General features: G+C 35.4%; 1 protein-coding gene across 1 annotated transcript in view; it reads right to left on the reverse strand.

Annotated features, from left to right (window-relative positions):
- LOC123320672 (flotillin-2) overlaps positions 1-19,272 on the reverse strand; it is a 248,107-nt gene that overhangs the window by 152,735 nt on the left and 76,100 nt on the right. The window lies entirely within an intron of this gene.

Consider the following 19,272-nt stretch of genomic DNA (forward strand, 5'->3'; position numbering starts at 1 on the left):
TTTCAATATCGTGTCTTAATTTTTCTTTCTTGTGGTGTTGCCTTATAGTCTTGTACTTGAAAATTAATGGAAATTCATCGCACTTGAGGGAATGAGGGAATTTGAGCTTTTTGGCTTCCTGATTTCCTCAAAGTTGTCACTGTAGTTTGATTTCCGCACAGTTACCCTGCATACAAATGGGATGAAGGTGCGGTAGCAAAAAAAGCATCTTGACAACAAGCACTTGCAATATCGTTTCTCTATTCTTCTTGCTTCTGGTGTTTCCTTACAGTCTTGTATTTGAAGATTAATGGAATTGTATCGTACTTCTTTGGCTTCCTGATTTCCTCAAAGTTGTCACAAGTAGTTTGATTTCCACACAGTATTACCCTGCATAAAAATGGGATAAAGGTACGGTAGCAAACAGGGCATCTTGAAAACGAACACTACTACAAGGACTTTCAGTATCGTGTCTTAAATATTCTCTTCTCTGGTGTTGCCTAGAGCCCGTTTGTAACAGCCGAGAATTCTCTACCAAATTTTGATAAGAAAACGGCAAAGATTATTTTGTATGCAACTGAACAGAGAATTCTACCGAAAGTGCGTATGTAACGGTAAAGAATTCTCGGCTGTTGCACACGGGCTTTAGAGTCTTCTACTTGAAAATTAATGGAAATGCATCGCACTTGATGGGATGATAATTTGAGCTTTTTGGCTTCCTGATTTCCTCAAAGTTGTCACAAGTAGTTTGATTTTCGCACAGTATTACCCTGAATAAAAATGGTATAAAGGTGCGGTAGCAAACAAAGCATCTTGACAACGAACACTACTACAAGCACTTTCAATATCGTGTATCAATTCTTCTTTCTTCTGGTGTTGCCTTACAGTCTTGTACTTGAAAATTAATGAAAATGCATCGCACTTGATGGGATGATAACTTGAGCTTTTTGGCTTCCTGATTTCCTCAAAGTTGTCACAAGTAGTTTGATTGTCGCACAGTATTACCCTGAATAAAAATGGTATAAAGGTGCGGTAGCAAACAAAGCATCTTGACAACGAATACTACTACAAGCACTTTCAATATCGTGTATCAATTCTTCTTTCTTCTGGTGTTGCCTTACAGTCTTGTACTTGAAAATTAATGAAAATGCATCGCACTTGATGGGATGATAACTTGAGCTTTTTGGCTTCCTGATTTCCTCAAAGTTGTCACAAGTAGTTTGATTTTCGCACAGTATTACCCTGAAAAAAAAAATGATAAAGGTGCGGTAGCAAGCAAAGCATCTTGACAACGAACACTACTAAAAGCACTTTGAGTATCGTGTCTTAAATATTCTCTACTCTGGTGTTGCCTTAGAGTCTTGTACTTGAAAATTAATGAAAATCCATCGCATTTGATGGGATGATAACTTGAGCTTTTTGGCTTCCTGATTTCCTCAAAGTTGTCACAAGTAGTTTGATTTCCGCACAGTATTACCGTGCATAAAAATGGGATAAAGGTGCGGTAGCAAACAAAGCATCTTGACAACGAACACAACTATAAGCACTTTCAATATCGTGTCTTAATTCTTCTTTCTTCTGGTGTTGCCTTCCAGTCCCAGTGAAAATTAATGGAAACTTGAGGGGATGATAATTCCGCAATCTTAAATACCTCGTAAAAGTGATTTTTGGTGAAATGACTTCATGAGACCTTCCATAAAAAAGTCGCATTGAAAATATTCTGTATATGTGTAGAATGAGACGAAGATGAATCTTCACGTTATCGAAATAATATTGATCGCGAAATCTCAGCACAGATTCACTTAATGGAAGATGATTCGTAAATAAGAACATTCTTGAGTAATTGCCAGGTCAGTATTCGATCAGTTTCCCTAGTTTTAGGCAAAGGATTGCTCTGTATCTGCCAGAGTTCAGCAAGAGTTGGTAGACCAATTTCCAACTCATCTAGATAATTAATGAGCTTAGTATCTAGAAGATAACTATTCAGGAAAACTCAGTTGTAGTTATTGAAACTCTGGTGAGCTCTTGTGACATTTCACGCTGTATATATCATGATTTGCACATAAAACTCAATCGTGCCTGAACTACCTTCAAGCTTACCGAATTTCCAATCTCGTTCCGTATCCAATGAAGCAACTATTTTGCATAATATTAGAATAAAATCGTTATAAAAATATGAAAATTAACAAAATTCAGCTCTTCCTGTTGTGTAAATGATCAAAGGAACGGTAGAAGTTCTTTAAACGAGGTGGCTAACCTTCCCATCTCGTTGAAACCAATCGACATTGAAAATCAGCATCCTTTTATGGGACGCTAATTTCTTTGTATTGTATAGTTTTAAGTTTGTGAGAATGGAGTTGATCCGTTCAGTGCTGGGCAGATTGCAATATAGCTACCCAAGTTTTCGGGTTCTTTAGTGTTACAGAACAATTTTTATGAATCGGAAATATTGCTAAGAGAAGCTAAGATGAACAAAAACAGTCTACGAAGAAGATATGTAGTTGTAAGCTTGTGAATACCGAGACTAGGTTGCCAAGGTTCACAATTCCATGAGGCTTTTCGACGTTGTAAATATACTCTAGGTGAAGAAATGGACTATTTTTATATTGTTGTGATAATTTTTTATGTGTACATGTTGTATTATAGCGAGAGAATAATTTTATTAATTCATGATCACTGTTTAGATCAAGCATCTTTGTTGATATTTTCCCAATAAAATTGTTGACGTTAAAAATGGTTTCATTCCAACATTGTTGCTGGTTCTTTGGAGAAGGAAGGTAAGTGAAGATATTTTGATGTACAAAAGTAATAAATTCTATTATAAAAGCATAGAAAATTTCAAGTTCATCTTGTAAGTGTGTATCTATTTCGAACAGTCTAAAAAATTCTGATTTTGAGAAGCGTTTTTTTCTAATTCTTTCGATGATTATGTCATCGAACTTTCATTTTTTCCAACGAAAAAATTTTCAAGTCAAGAAATTAGGGATTCAAAGAAAATTGCGTTCATTTCTATATAACAAAAACAGCTCACAATTTTTTTTTCAGATTAGCACATTTTTCGAACTGATGGCATAATCACAAAAAAGGAATCAATATTCAGTAAAGATTAAGAATAGCTATTTATGTATAATTATATAATAATTGTGCCAAATTTTGCGAGATATTCTGTGTGAGAAAGTTCTAAAACTATCCAAATTAAGAACAATTTACTCAATGTAAATCCGAATCAAATCTGAAAACTGGGAAGTCGAAAGTTTTTACCAACAAGATTTTGCCAAATTTTTGTTAGAAGCTGATGACCAAGTATACTTAATGGCTAAGGTTGTAATGATGATTGAAATGGGAGGAGCTTGCGGAAAGGCATAGTTAACATTTATTCCATTTGAAAGTGTTATAGATTGAGGAAGCCATTTTCCTGTTTATATCCCTTCGTCAAGAAAAATGATAGAAATTATACATCAGCAGTTTGCATTGAAAATATGAATATGAATTTTGTTAAAATTTCAAGAAAATATATTAAAGCGTTTCAAAACCTTAAATACAATAGATTTTTTGCGAAATATGTAAATGGAAATGTACCAGGAATCCTGTAACACGTTTAGCAGTGTGCCAAAAGTTATTACACAATTTCTTGGACTTTCAAATCCTGATCTATATACTGGCCACTGCTTCAAAAGAAACTCTGCAACTTTATCAACTGACAGTTGCGCATCAGATATTTCAAACTTGAAGAGGCACGGTGTTTGGAAATCAAGCACTGTTGCGGAGAGATATGTTGAGTATTCCATTGAAAATGAAAAAAAGACACAAGATGAACTTGGTGGAACATCTAATACAGTATGCCCCACTTCCCAAATAACAGCCAGTGCTAGCCATAAAACAAGTTTGTCATCGGAAACTAATTTGAACAATTGCAATAATTGTGTTATCAATATTTATAATAATCAATTTACAATTTATGTTTTCACCTAGTAACATTTAAATAAATGGAATTTGTCACTAATTATGAAATCTATGTTTCATCCCTAGTTAAATAAAATATAATATAATATTTCACTTTGTGCAAATAGTTACACAAAAAATTTGAAAAAGTATTTTTGTAAATTCCCTAAACTGCACATGACTAAAAATTCTTTTGTTCAAGTAAGATGTACATCGATTAGACAATTTGAAATTTAGATAAAAATCAACTGAGCTCAAATGTAGGTAATTCATCTCTTAAATTCATCATCAGAAGGTTATTTAAGTTAGATTGAACTGATTATTAAGGATAAGGAAGCTAGCAAGCTTCAGACATAAAATGTAGATACATATTGAATTTATTTGGTGAATGTTCTTTTAACCATTTCGAGTCCGTCAAATTTTCTGAATAATGTTTATTTGAGCTGGAAATGAAACTATATCAAAGAACGATAAAACTTCCTCTCTACTACTAGAGATCTTCCTCAATAAGCATAAAAGATTTAAGAAAAAAAACTATCTATTTTCCCAAAACATAGAGTAAAAAATATATATTCTTTTGATAAAGAGCATAAATAGCATAATCATATGGTGAATGCGCAATGCTGAATATATCTTTCGGTGAATGGAACAATATTTTCGACTTTAATTCACCTCTTGATTGATAGAATGCCGTATGTTTGTTATACCGCAAAGGTTTTATACCCATGGATATTGCATGAATAGATTTTTTGGACAACTACTCCATGAAAACTTCAACGGTGGTTATCAGATGGCGCCACATTCCAATTACAATAGCACCTTGACTTTAATTTGAAGAATTGAAAAGAAACACAATATATTCTTGATTGAATAAATCTTTTCCCAAAATAAACTCTTTAATACGTGAAAATTGGTGTGTTAGCAGGGCTATTGAGTTCTGAAAAAAGGGCACTAAGTGTCACGAGCACTGAGAACGATTTTCACAAAAAGTTCTCGATTTACTTCTTGAAATTCATCAGATTTGAAAGATTTAACAAAATATTAAATATGACAAAAAACAGAGTAAGTACGGAAAAAAACTTTTCGAAGAAAAACAGATTTGATACTTCTTTCTTATGAGAGAGTAATGCTTTCATTGAAAAGTATATGAATTCCGGAGGCACTATGCGTATCTATAAGTGCAAATCTACAGGTATCATTTTCCTGATCTAAAAAACAACAAAAAAAGTTGAATGATGCGGACACTCTTTAGGGATCGCTAAGCCAAACTACTAACGCCTTCTGGTTTTCCAATCACTAAGCACTATTTTTAAAAATTGCTCAGGAACACAAAAACACTTTAAGGGATTCCACGTTCAGTGAGTACAATATTCTGTGGAGCAGCTGAGTTCTTTACTACGAGTAGGTATACCTTGAACTTATTTGAAGGACTCTTTGAATTTTCAAAGCCAACTATGTCGTCTCAAAATCTGTCTGATTCCTCATTATACCTACTAGGTACTACCTTATTTTCTGGGAGATCCTATATCCGAAATTAGGAACACAATCATGCCAACAAATATTGTTTACCATATTGGCATCAAATCATCCATTTACGTCAATTTTTGTTGAAATATGAGCCTATTTCAATTAATTATCATATAAGGAAACTCATATAAATCGATCAATGATAGTGATTGATAAAGTTTAGGATAGAAATACAGAGATACTCCTTAAGTTGAACTACTTTTTTGTCCATTATTTTTGAACTTCCCCGACTGGTTCTTGATTTTTGAGACTGCCATTAACAATTCTTTCACTTATTCTTGCAGATTCCTTGTCCTTGATGAACAAAGCGATGGTATTTTCAGAATATTGCACCATTCAATGATCTCATGAATAAAACATCGATATTTGCGTTCCTATTTGGCATTCTTCGGGAAGATTGATATGTTTTTATGTATATTTATCGATGATTCGTGACAGAATAGCCATGAATCCATTTGAAGAAGTTGAAGAATGGAAATTTGAAGAAACAACTACGAGACGTGAAGGATTGGCAACATAATACATGCTGAGTATACCAATAAGAAATATTTCGTGTTTTACCCAAATTGAATTATTCAAAAAACATGTAACCAATGAAGATGTTGAAGACTTGGGGAGATAGGTCAGAATTCAGTGTTGACTTTCAGTAGGATACAGACTTTTCTGAGGTTCTCAGTGGAACTTTCTGAGGGTTCTGAGAGCATATACGAGTCTCAACTGAAATTTTGTGGAATAAACAATGAAATCAAGCTGATTATAGAAATCGAAGTAAAATACCTAATAATGATAATCATCTCCCACGATATGAAAATGAAGTTTGGATAAGAAAAATGTCGTCTTGTTAATATAAAAAAGTGACAAAATAGTAGACGGACATTCAAACTCAAGGAAGGTTCGAAAATCGAAGTTTTGAAGGAAAGAGATACTTACAAGTAAGTATTTAGGGATCGAACAGGCAAGACGGATCAATCTGACCCAGACAAAGAGATAATTGACTGAGAAGTTCACTCGAAGATCAAGAAGGATGAGAGAAAGACTAAACAGCAAGAACCTGACCAAAGCAATTAATACCTACACTTCCTCAGCACTGAGCTACCCAGATCACAAAAGGTTCCCTATTACAATTATCAACCGGATGCTGTTTAGGAAAATGATCATCACAAGCTCTTTTGGGATCACAAGGTTCTCACAGACAGGAAAATAACTCACAATAGATCTGACCTCATTTTACTGAATAAGGATGAGAATGGAGCACTATTCATAGACGACTCCAAACAACTACAACCTACTAGATAGGCACATCGAACATTTCGAAGTATAGGGACTTCGAGGAACAAACCAGGACACAGTGGAAGTTGAAAGATATCAATACCACCCCTATTGTCATTTCATCTACAGGCTTGATACGGAATAAACTACCAGAGAATTTGAGGAGACTTCAGTTGCACGAAAATATTTGTAGAGTCCTGCAGAAAGCGTTACTGCTAGTTCCTGGGAAATTCAGAAGAACATGGAAAAGAACACCATCCACTTCGACAGGAACTGCGGGGAGATCAGGGACCCAACGGAGACCAAAGAGACGAAGAGGAGCATCCCGGACCCGACCAACAACATGAGCCAAAAACTGGGAGAGGACTCCAACAGAGCTTGATCCATTTGATATCTGAGATATCTGGGATAAGTGAATGTTACTCTGGAGAAGAAAATCATAACAAGAATCTTTATTTTCATAATCGAATTCACACTACGAAGAGAAAATAGGTCAGACATGAGAAAGAAAATAAAAAAACACAACAAAATACAACTATAGTACCTTACAGAATGCTTTCTCTTCACATAACTGAATTTCCATGGATTCCTTCTGGTTTCAAACTTTTTGCTATTATAAATTATAAATCAGGCTGTTTCTCCAACAACTGTAGAATGAACTTTAAGCTATCCTGATTCGGTTAAATTACATTACTATTCGTTAAAGCCGCCTCTGTTTAAACTTTACGACCTGTTCAGTTTTTCAGACTGCGAATGCATCAATGAACGGAATATTCAGGAAATCTAAATATATCAAAGACAACAACCTCGTTTTTTATGATTTGCATAAATATATCTTTGGACGTTTAGCCCTCATCTTTTTCATTGTGTCACTGAATGTGAGTTTCCTTGTAGTTCAGATTTTGCATGAGAAAACCCGTAAAATGTATCAAGATTAATGTTATTCAATCAGTACGAGGAAGAACTAAGAGCATTCATCGAATCCCAATTCACTGCCGCCTGAATAATTCATAAACTACATGATTAATCACACCAAGTTCATTGCCGATTGTCTTACGGGTTAAGAAATTACATCGTTGCAACGCTTTTGGAATCTTCGTTCCTTCTCAACAAAAATAACGTGAACGCAAGGTTGTACGCATTTTTCCACCTGTTTCAATCACCTGGAGCGTATTAGATATTGGTTTCTGTGAATTATGCGTTGTGTACACCTTAAATTTCACTGTCGCAATTGTATTGCAAATCTCACTCGAGCGACTTCGTTAATACACACTAGAAAGGGAATAAAAACGAAAAAACTGACTGGTTTTTGCCTTTTCAACCCCTCATCATCAATAATGAAGGTTATGAATCGAATATGAAATAAATACACTGCGCAAACAAATTAACGCACATTCTGAAAATCTCAATTTTAATGAAAGTTAACTCTACATTGACTTTATAACTTATTTTTTATGTTATCTCGGGAAGGTTTTGTACGAAGCAAGACACATTAAATGAAAAAAAAAATCAGGATTTCACCGAATATTATGTGAAAGAAGGAAAGTGAACAATTTTCAAAATACTGAAATGCTGATAAGTGATTTAATACTTGGTATTTCCACCCCTTGCGTTAATTACAGCTCGGCAACGACGGTTCATACTCAAAATGAGTGATCTTAAAATGTTCTGATCTAATCCTTCCCAGATTTCTCCGAGTTGGATTCCTAAGTCATTAAGAGTAGCTGGATGATTTTCTGAACTTCTCAGCCTTCTATTGAGGTTGTCTCAAACCTGCTCAATCGGATTGAGATCTGGACTTCTTGCTGGACATTCCATTCGAGAGACTTCAACCTCTTCAAGGTCTGGCATTATCGTCCATAAAAATGAAATTTTCACCAATGTATGGGGCAAATGGCACTACATGCTCTTCAAGAATATTCCTTATATACTTATCAGCATTCATAGCTCCATTATCAACGACCACTAGGTCTGTGCGAGCAGTCAAAGATATTCCACCCCATACCATAATCGATCCTCTCCCGAAACCAGTAGTATTTAGGAAATTGCACTGAGCATATCTTTCATGTGGACGTCAATGGTAGAGGCAGAATCTCGACTCATCTGTGAAGAGAACTCTTTCCCAATCGGCCTCTTCCCAATGGATATGCTCTCTCGCGAAATCCAAACGCGCCCTTCGATGGACTGGGGTAAGAGCTGGGCCTCTTGCCGCGGCACGAGGCCCGAAATCATATTCTCTGAGGCGATTTCTTATTGTCTGAGTGCTAATTTGCACCTCATGAGTTTGCTCAAGCTGAATTTGAAGGAGGCGAGCGGTTGCAAACCGTTGTCTCAACGAAGAAACTCTCAAGTAACGTTCTTGAATGGCAGTTGTTACCCGTGGTCTACCCTGTCCTGGTCTTCGGACATTCATACCTGTCTCCCTGAATCGCTGCAACATTCTGGACACACTTGTATGGGAAACTCCAAACCTTTCTGCAATTCTTGTGTATGTCCACCCTTCTTCTAGCAAAACTACCGCTTGGGCACATTCTTCTTGGGTCAAATTGCGTGTTTCGCGTTGCATAATAATAATAATAATAATAATAATTTTATTTATTCTTTAGGACAGGTTACATCTGTATAGAACACGTCAGAAATGAAAACAAAATGAAAAATTAAGAAAAATAGATTAATACCCTAGTAACAAAGAAAAGTAAATGAAAAAAATCCATAAACCTCAAACAATAGAAAAATTCAAAAATTCACCAACACTATAAAAACAATTCACAATCAATAATTCCTTTATTTCTCTCTTGAATTCTCTGTACTCCAAAACCTTTAACTTCTCTGGAAGATGATTAAAAAGCTTGATACCACAGTACATGGGTGAGTGCTCAAATTTAGTTGTTCTATGTTTTGGAATACAGAGAATATCCTTATGCCTGGTATTGTAACAATGAAAATCAGAGCATTTCTTCAGTGAACCAATGTTTCTTTTAATATATAGTAAACATTCAAGTAAAAAAATACAGGGAAAACTCAACAATCTGCTCCCAACAAAGTAGGGTCTACAGGACTCCATAGGTGAAAGATTGAATATGAGTCGAATGATCTTCTTCTGTGCGATAAATACACGATAACTTGTAGACGACTCGCCCCATAATACTACGTTATAACTCAGATGAGAGAAGACAAGTGAGTAATAAATACAAATTAGAGATTCTTTTGGTAGAATCTGCTTGAGACTCCTAATGTCGAAGTATGCACTACCCAATTTCGAACAAACTGAGTCAACATGATTCTTCCAACTCAGAACCCCGTCAACCCACAGTCCGAGGAACTTTACACAATCGGAATTCTTCAACTCACCTGTCGAAAGTTTCAAGCTCAGCTGGCAATTCATATCTCGCGACTGAAAGTACAGGAGATCAGTCTTATTTATATTCAGGATTATAGAATTCCGAAAACACCCATCAGTAAAACAGCGCACTACAAGTTCACACCTAGCGGTGAGTTCAACAAGGCTGGATGCTCGAATTATAAAAGAAGTATCGTCAGCAAACAAGACTATTTTGATATGTGCTAAGATCGATGCATAAACAATAACATAAAGAGGAAGATCATTGATAAATAAAATAAATAAAAGAGGTCCCAATACAGAACCCTGCGGGACTCCTAGTTCCGTCAGATATTTGGAAGATTCTTGCTGGCCTACACGAACGTAGAAGTCTCTGTTTTCCAGAAAATCTCTAACCCAGTCGAGAAAGACACCCCTAAATCCGAGGCTATACAACTTAGCCAGAATAAAATCGAAATTCAAACAGTCGAATGCTCTCGACTCATCAAAAAAAAGTCCTGCTACATGCGATTCGCCATCCAAGCAGTCGTATACAAAATTGATCAAGTCGCAAGCAGCTGTATTGGTCGACCGGTTGAGTCGAAAGCCATGTTGGCTTTCTGTGATCAACGAAAATTTATTTAAGTAATCCAACATTCTATTGAGAATTAGTTTCTCCATGACTTTCGACAGAGTGCTCAAGAGAGATATTGGACGATAATTCGCAATATCGTCAGCAGCATTCTTCTTGTGTACGGGAATAACCTTAGCAGTTTTTAAGACGCTAGGAAACCTGCCTGAAGTGACCGACAAGTTAATCAGATGGGCGAGATGCTCAGAGATATAAGGTGAGAGAACCCTCAAAACCCTAACGGAAATCATGTCATACCCAGAGCTATTTTTATTTTTCAGGCCATTGATAACGGCATGGACCTCCTCGGTAACTACCGGAAAGAAAAAGAAATTTCTATCCGATAGCGGCTCAGTTGTACAGGAGCTCGATAGCCCGTTCCGGAAATGCTGGTTTAAACTTGCAGAACAAATGTTGGAAAAATATTCAGCGAAAATATTAGCCACTTCCAATTCGTCACAATGTATTCTCCCGTCTATATTCAAAGTGATTGAACTACGGCAGCTCTTGTTAGCAGTCTGCCTCCGAACTAGGTTCCATATTGTTTTGACCTTGTTGCTAGAACTATCTATGAGATTTTTATGGAAACTGAACTTGGCCAGGTTCAACATTTTCTTGTACTCCTTTTTCTTTGTGATGTAGAGTTCTCTGGTCCTGTCAGATTTCAACTGTTGTGAAAGCCAATGAGAATTTTTCAATTCGCGATTTGCTGTCCTTATTTCCTCAGTTATCCACTGAGTTTTCCGGTCATTCAGAAGTTTTTTATGTTTGATGGGGCAAGCGGAGTCAAGCAGAATCTTCAGAATACTGGAAAACTGCATAAAATCGTCTTCAAAATTAGTTTCCCTATATATGTCCTCAAATGAAGTAGAGGAGGCTGTAGTGGCAAGATTCAGAAGATTCTCTTCGGAAAAAATCCGAAATGCGCGATAATCACAAGTAGTGGGGATCTTCCTTGTGTTTGTAATAAAGGAGACAATTATTGCTTTGTGATCACCAATATCAGTATCAACAACCTTAGCAGTCAGAAGTTCTTTATCAACGTTAGTTAAAATATAATCAATTTTGGAAGATGACGTCTTGCCATGAATATTGGTGAAAATTCTTGTGGCGTCTGAAGAAGTTGTACTAAGGCCAAACTCTAACAGAAGGCAATCCAAATAACCATGGGATTCGAAGTAATTAATATTAAGATCTCCACAAACGAAAATTGACTTCCATCCTGAGCAACAAAAATTTAGAGCACAAGTGAACATTTTGCTGAACAATTCAATGTCACCTGACGGAGGCCTGTAGACACTTAACACACAAATGCTATAAGACATATGTTTCAAATTTACTGCACAAAATTCGCAGTGCATTTCTAGTGAGAATTTCTGAATCTGAGAAATATTCTTGAATTGATGCGTATTCTTAACGTAAATTGCTGTACCCCCGCATAGTCTTGTTGGACGGCAATATGAGGCGGCTAAGACATAATTTTCGAGGTTCATGAAAGTAATCTCTATTTCAGTGCACCAATGTTCGGCGATAGACAAAATATCAGGCTTCTCGAGATCAGAGAAGACCTCGAGTTGGTTAATTTTATTCGAAATGCTTTGAGTATTCAATTGTACTATTGTCAACTTATCGAAAGACGTAGAACTGTCATGAACCCTAACATTATTCAATCTATCATCTAAGGGATCACGCTTGGTTGACGACGTTTCATAAAAAATTTATTTACAGCCACACCCTCTGGCCAGAAGTTAGGATCCAAGACATCTTGTAGAGATTCAGCTGGTATAGTGACCTTGAACGACGAGTAAATGTCAGGTTTTTTTGATGATAGTTTCTCACAATTGACATCGGGTATGAGCTGACCAACGAAATCCCTCAATACCTCCACAGTGGTGGAAGGACTCAGACGCGAAATATGTAAATGCGTAAGATGTTTTTTTGGGACGACTTGAAGGGTGCCAGATTTTGATGTGCCCACTATTGGCCTCGAGAGTCTTTTGGATGGCCCAACATTAACAGGCATAAGAGGTTGTTTACGGAGTTTTTGTTTTTGTTTTCTAGATGTCACCACATTCCATCCTGTAGTGACATCGCCTTCCATTAGACGTCTCTCATCCGGATCCGCCACTGCTAACCCCTTGTTGATATTTTCTTTATTACTATGATTAATAACCATATTAGGTTGAAACGTATTCGACCCAGATGAGACCGCAACGGAATTCCCAAGATGTGGGATCTCGGAATCACCCATAACAGTTGTTTCTGTGATAACGTTTTTGTTCATAGATAGTACGCATATTTCTTTTTTTAGGTCCTGTATTTGTTTAGTTTGACATTCCAGCATAGTTTTCAAGGAATCAATTTCCTTTAGAAAAACAGAGGATAGTTCACTCACGATTTCCAACCTCATAGCGGCTAAGTCTTCTTTAGTTACGACCAACTCATTTCGTCCCACCTCTGGAACATCGGGTTGAGGACAGGTCCCACAAATCCAATTATTTGCGGAATTTTCACGAATCTTGTTGAAATTTTCCACAGATAACTTGACACATCTAATATGAAAAGTTTTTTTACAACTATTGCAACAAACGGAATCATCGTTTCTGTCTATTTTAATAGAACATTGAGAGCAACCGATACCTCGACTGCGCGACATGATGAAGCGATCGAGTGTAGAAAATCAAACGAAAGAAAAACTATTGATCACTAGAATTTATCGAGAACAACTGATTTTAGAATGGAGCCATTCAAAATCTGATAATATCATCTTTTTTTATTCCTGCTGGGAAAAACATCTGTATTGAAGAAAACCGTTGAAAGTGGATAACATATGCATGCATAATTCTGATAAAAATAATTATCATTGAGAACACCTTCAGTTGTAGAATAAATTTGAGATTTCCATAATGTGCGTTAATTCTTTTGCGCAGTGAATTTTCTATTCTGTGAAAAATTTCTGGATTAGGCAAATTTTTAATTTAAGATACGCAACTTTCTAATAATAATTGAGGAGTTTGTGATGTACTCCAAGAGGGTAAGAGGTCAGCTGAGTTTTTTATCGACAAGCTTAACTTTCTGTTCGAAATTGACACCTCAATTGACGCTCAAAGACACCATCCTCTGGTTGAGATGTGTAACACTGCACTGTACTGATGAGGTACAATGATCCCAACACCGCTAAACACCACTGTTTTCATATGTTCCAGCCTCTCTGGGAATTCCTGCTGATTCATGACTAACTCGACAATTCTGAATTGTCGTTGCAATGCGTTTTCGAACAACTTACTGCTTTGGATGAGCCTTGATATTTCAGCATACCTAGAAAAAAATGAATAAATATGAAAAATTCTGGAAATATAAAAGAACAGCAAAATGTACTCAAAAGTGAAAATGTTTTGCGTGAAAAAAAGTCTGCATATTCACAATTCTTCGCGTATAAACACAGTAAACAAGAACTGAGTATCCTTGTTCCATTGACAAGAATGCTACCTGAGTAGTACCGAAGTAAACAGTTACATACTAGTTCCGATTCTAACGCTTTCCAGTACATTGTCCCTTGCAAAATCGAAGCATTAAGTAAGAATCAAGAAATATGGTGAATTATTGCTTTTTATCGTGTTACCATGATATCATGGTGGCAACCAGTTTGGAATTGTTCATACATTTTCTTGCAAAATACCAATCATGTTATTGAGGCTCAGCTGTCATTTTTCGAATTCAATTCATGTATTCGCCTATACTCAATGATAATTTCATTATCGAAAAAATTACTGATAGGTACTCGAATCCGTTTATTCTACTTATTTGTCTACGAAGAAAAATGGCGTTTAAAAGCTAATTGAATGTTTTCTCACTGCTAGGAAGCAATTAATCGAACCTGAAAATTTCTGTCACCCAACTGGAATATAAAAAAAATATATCAGTAACGATAAACACTCATCTAAATCCGATTAATAAATTTTTTTCAGGTAAAAAGCAGCCCCTTTTAAATTTTTCAACTGTATTCTCGTACAAAATTATTTCAAGTGATATTTAGTTTCTTCTGAAAGGGTACTTCAGTACCTCAATGTAAAAAAAAACAATTTCAAAGCTATCAGAAAGAGGTAGGATAAACTGTCATGCAGGGTGTGAATGAATAGTTGCGAAAAACTTAAGAGTTATCAAAAAATAGAGTAGGTCCTTCATATATTTTTTTTAACAGCCCATGCTTAGATACAGCCCCCTAAAGATGATACCTAATTAGCAATTTTCACACTGCATACTATTTTCTGACCAGGAATGTTTTCGCTATTCATTGACACCCTGCATGATTTGGAAATTGAAAAGTTTCCATCAATTCTCAAAAGAAAACTCCATTATATTTGTGGAATGGGACTTGACTATGAAATCATCATCTGAAGTAATACTAGCGTATACGTTGAATCCACAAAGAGAATCATTGGTGTTGAAAATTACCGACATGTTCAACTCTACCGCTGAAGGAGAGTAAAAAGTCAAGAATGGCGATGAAGCAACCTCAATAACAAGGCATACATGAGAATTATCAGGTTAGCCAAAGGCGAAGTGGTAAAAAGCTGGTTCATTTGAGATTTTGGTACAAGGACATTTGCATTGAAGAAGATTTCAACATGTTTCAATGGTTGCTAATACAATATAAGGTTAACAATGATCAAATATGAAAATATAAACTAAGGTGGATTCATTGAGTAAAACAAAGTGACTGTTATTGCGACGAAGCAAATGTAATTGATTAGAAGTTTGTGTAAACGATCCAAGATGTTCAGTAAGAATCATTAAAATCATACAGTCTGGAGCTCATGATATTAATAATACCATTAATCTGATGATCCGTACAGATACGAATTATGTTGATTCGTTACAGACAATTTATTCATAATATCGACAATAGAAACACTTAACTCAAATAGAAACAGATAGAACAGATCCACAGTTTTTTTCCAAGAAGTATCGAGCTTTCGAAGATAAACCTCACGTAGGTTTAGGAAATTAGTAGGTTAATAAACTGTGCTTCGATTCTGCCATACCAATTCAGAGTTTTTCTGTCAAGTTCGATACAAATAAACGTTGAAAATTGTAAATGGTTGTGAATTGTTCCAGAGTATGCTAGTATTTCTTTTTCTTCCACCCTCTGAAGACCAAAGAAGTACAGAAGCTTGGACAGTTTATCGAATTTACAAATTTGGACTTAAGTAACCTTATAGTGTTGATGAAACCAGAAGTTGGATTACTTGACGACGAATTTTTTGAACATGCTTTCTTCAAAAATGGCTAGAATACAATATCAAGTTTTATTAAATATGCAAGACCCGGTTGTAGCTATTGTTTCTTTTTATAAATATTTTCTAATCCCATTCCTATCCAGGTAGAAAGGCGATCTGTATTGAGGTGTAGGTTCAACAAACAAAGGAAAATCAGACAAAGTTGAAATCAATAACCTTGAACTTTAAAGATGAATATTTAATTCCTAATATATACTACCTACTCAAAAAAAAAAGGAAAACTAAAAATGCCTAACCTTATTTCGTTATCTTAGGACATAAGAGCACTGTGAGCTATTCTGATTGCGAGAAAAAATAAATTTCTTCGTTTTCTAGGGTTTCTTTTTTTTAAATCGAAGCAGAAATTCTTTTGAGGCAGTGTATCAACCCACACCTTTCACTAAGTGCTATATGTATATGCAGCAGTCGCAAATTCTCAATGGCAATAACCTCTCCTCATGGGTAATCCACAAATACTGGTAATAAAAGAATTAAATATGGTTCCAGTGTCAAAGTCAACTTGTTATTTTGAAGTTATAAATTTTTCCAGTTGAATGATTAATTTCGCGACAAGGTCCATGGTTTTAATGGCAACTCGAAATTAAAAGCAACGAAAAAATTCTAGGATAAGTTGACCCTGAAAATTTTCAGATGATATTTCATCCTTACATGATAAAAAGCAATGTTATTGGAATCAAAATTGGTGCCATATTTCTCTCCAAAACCATGTGTTGGGGGTTATCGGTTGAAGAATAAAGTTGATTATATACAATATGACCGCAGATATTCACTAAAAACAGTGCCCTGTAATTTGGAAATTTTCTGCAATTCCTACCTACGTAAATGCAATTAAAATAATGTTCAGTTGTTCTTGTTGTTGAGGTACCTAGTGCACTATTTTGGAATAACCCAATCTTATAATTATCCTGATACCACAGATTACCCACTGTGAACCGCATTGTAAACATATTTTTTTCACTCAATATACAACGCTTGTTCGATTCAAGTGAAGAAAATACCACCAATTTCGAAGTTCTACTTAGATAACGGCATCAATTTTCAAACGAGAGATTAGGAAAACTTTCATCTTTGGAAAAACAAAATTCACAAGAGGCACTGCTCTGATTTTCTGAAAAAATATCCATCAGACTTATACACAAGTGTAGCTTGATGATGGGCAACTAAATGTAATGAGAGAATTAAAAAATCAGCTAGCATCTTTTTATGTGGGTTAATAGACGTAATGCGATACACTACATATCGTAAACAAAGTTTTTTTGGTGAAAAAATTGTTATTCAGTGATTGTTTTTTGGTTTTCTGAGAAACTCATGACATATTTCGAGAAGAAATGAAACAAATTCCAACCTATGCCCATTTTTCTTTCAATTCGTTTCGTCACTTTAGTGATTCAAAATTTTTTTCAAGATCGATTGCATGACCTTCAACTTCACACTCCAATATCAAAAATCGTTTTCTGGGAAAATTTTCCGTGAAACACTGTGTATAAATGATTGAATTACCGTGAACAATTCCGATGAATAATCCAGCTAATTATTACGTTGAGGTAATGAAATGAACAATTAGCCTGTCATTGATTTCTGGAACTTCTGGCCCACTAATTTTATGATAACAAAACCACATCAGTTCCATTCTTTTCAAAGATGGTTCAATTAGTGAGTTATTCGATAGATTATATCAGATTGGGCAATAAAAAATTTGGTGGAGATAAAATATCGAAAATTCATCCAGTACCAAAACAATGGATGATTAGACGAATATTTAATCTTTTTGCTACTTGTTTTGGTATGGTCAAATACCGTCAGAACCAGGTGCTTCGTTGACACGTTCATTTTTGCATTACAAGTGGGGCATTGGACCTAGAAAAAACGACCACAAATTTGAAATGAACCTGTTGACAATGGAGTAAAGATAAATATAACGAAAGCTTAATCCCATTTTCTAAATAAGTACAAAAATTGAAATGAATTCCTGTACTATATAAGTGAAATGAATAATTAGACAGAGAATGATTTTTTCTTCTCAAAACCACGATATTTTTCTTTAACTTCATGTGTATCACAAATTAAATACGAAGTCGCACGAAATGTTCGTCGAAAAAAATTCATTTAAACGTTTTTACGACTTCGCATTCGTGCCACTACCAAATAAGAGTGATACAAGCATCACTGTTTTTCAATAACTTGTTATTTTTGGATTAGAAATGCAATAGAGTGTTCCAGAACGTTTGTCAAATTATATCTCATGCTTTGGCCAAATAGTGATACAATAAACTCACCATTCCTTCAAGAAGCAATTGTTGAACTGTCCTTTTCTCCAACTTTTGGTGCATACGAGGGTGTATACTACAGATAAACTGGAGAAGTATTTAACTTTCAACAAATTTTTACTCCTGATTCGGCCAAATAGTATGAAACTCGAATCACTATTCCTTCAAGAAACATCTGTCTTTTATTATAAATAAAATGTAATAAATTTGTCAAATTTTATTCAGTTTTTTTTTTATTTGTTGTAGGTAGGTATATTACAGATTGAATGAGGTAGTAAACTTTTTACTTGTACCTTTGCCAAATTCTTCAAGAAAAAACAGCCTTTTTCCCAATTCATTTGTATGTATCATACAGGGTGGGCCATCCATAACTTTTCACCCCGAATTTTGAGCTTTGGGATGGAAGCTCAGACAGGTCAAATTTTGGTGAAAGGGAGACAAATAAGGGTGTTTAAATGAGTTTGATATCACTACCCCTAACAGCACTCATTTTTGAATAGGGAAAAGGGGTCGAGCAGCACCTTGTTGGAAAGGCAATTAAATTTCCTGCATGAGTGTATTTTTTTTTCATCGCTTTATTATTATACCGAGTGACCATCGATAACTTTCACACGCCGAATTTGGATCTTTGAGATGGAAAAAACGCTGGGACGGGTCAAAAAATGAATTCGATATCACTACCCCTCTAGCCGCTATCACTTAGAGCAATTTTTCGGCAAAAAAATTTTTTTTTAATGAAGAACAAATATCCATTCATGTTATTAACTTTGCGAGGTGCAATTATCTCCTCTATGAAATTCTACATGAAAAAATTTCTCGAAAGGTCTCGCCATTGGCTACAATTCGAATCCTGGTGAAATTGAAAAAAGACGTTCGTCAACTGTGAAAACTATTGTAATACTCGTTACATCTACTTATCGTTCAAATGTTCTGGCAACACCCCACATTCTGGTAGTCTTCTCACTTTACAACTTATACGGATGGCGAGAAATTCCCGTGGTATAAACTCCTCTTAAGTATTTATCATCTCATCAAACC

Source organism: Coccinella septempunctata, chromosome 9 (assembly GCF_907165205.1).
Source record: "Coccinella septempunctata chromosome 9, icCocSept1.1, whole genome shotgun sequence".
In the NCBI taxonomy this organism is placed as follows: Eukaryota; Metazoa; Arthropoda; class Insecta; order Coleoptera; family Coccinellidae; genus Coccinella; species Coccinella septempunctata.